The 994-nt window shown below is 56.2% G+C and overlaps 1 pseudogene; it reads right to left on the bottom strand.

Moving 5' to 3' along the window:
• Window positions 1–437: 437 nt before the first annotated feature.
• On the bottom strand, window positions 438–529 carry LOC138379809 (small nucleolar RNA U13; annotated as a pseudogene).
• Between the last annotated feature and the right edge of the window lie 465 nt (window positions 530–994).

Below are 994 nucleotides of genomic sequence, written 5' to 3'. Positions count from 1 at the left end.
ATCTCCCCCCCCCCGGACACACACACATAGAGACACACCCTCCCGGCAGGGAGCACCCTGAGTGGTCGTGCAGATGTCGCTGCTGCATGCGGCCTCCGCATGGGTTCGCTGGTTGACCAGATGTCTGGTCCTTGGGTGGTTGACCAGATGTCTGGTCTGTGGTTGTCGTCCTGACAGGGAGGCTTCGGGACGGATTTGGTCTCTCTGGCCTCGCTGCCCCTAGGGGTCACCCTGCGATCGGTATTCTTCTCGCGCGGGGCGAGGGGGCGCTCCGGAGCATTCCTCTCCTCTCGGAGTTTCTGTCTGCAGTCTCTCGACTTGCTCTCACTCCCCTACCCTGCTGTGTGACTTTCTTTTTGGTCCTTTCATTTTATCTATTCTCTCTTTGCCTTTTCCTGCCCGCCTTTCCGCTCCCCCCCCCCGGATTCATGGTTTCACGTCACGCGGGTGACGTGCCGACACACCAGGAGGCCCTTCTCACACGTGCGCGTGAACACGCAATCAACACGTTTATGAACTAGAAAGGGATCTGGTGTGACTTTGCTATTATTTCCCCTCCCCTCCTCCCCGCGCTGAGAATGAGTTTCCCCGGGCTCGTGTGCCCGCCTGGGAATCGGCTGCAGACGCCATGGCCCCGGGTCGACCACATGTTGCCCTGGGGTCCACCAGATGTCTCTGGCGAATTGGGGCCCTAGGGTGCTTGTGACGGTGTGGTCACTAGGTGTCGCTCTGGGCTCAGTATTCTTCCTTCTCGCTGTGACTTTGGTCTCTTTTTTTCGAAATTTCTTTCTTTCTTCCTCTTTTGCCCTGTTTCCATTTTCCCTTCTTAATCTCTTTCTCTCTTTTTGTTGCTTTTTTTCCACGGCAGATGGGTGATGTGTGTGTGGAGGAAACGCGGCGTCAGGGAGAAGACACATCTCACACGTGCTCGGGAACACCCGATCGTCACGCTTCTGAGTACCGACCGATGGATCTGGTCCCGAATTTTTTAATA

The sequence above is a fragment of the Eulemur rufifrons genome, unplaced genomic scaffold (assembly GCF_041146395.1).
Source record: "Eulemur rufifrons isolate Redbay unplaced genomic scaffold, OSU_ERuf_1 scaffold_179, whole genome shotgun sequence".
Classification (NCBI taxonomy): domain Eukaryota; kingdom Metazoa; phylum Chordata; class Mammalia; order Primates; family Lemuridae; genus Eulemur; species Eulemur rufifrons.
The sequence above is the reverse complement of the archived record's forward strand: the minus strand, read 5'-3'. Positions and strand labels throughout refer to the sequence as shown.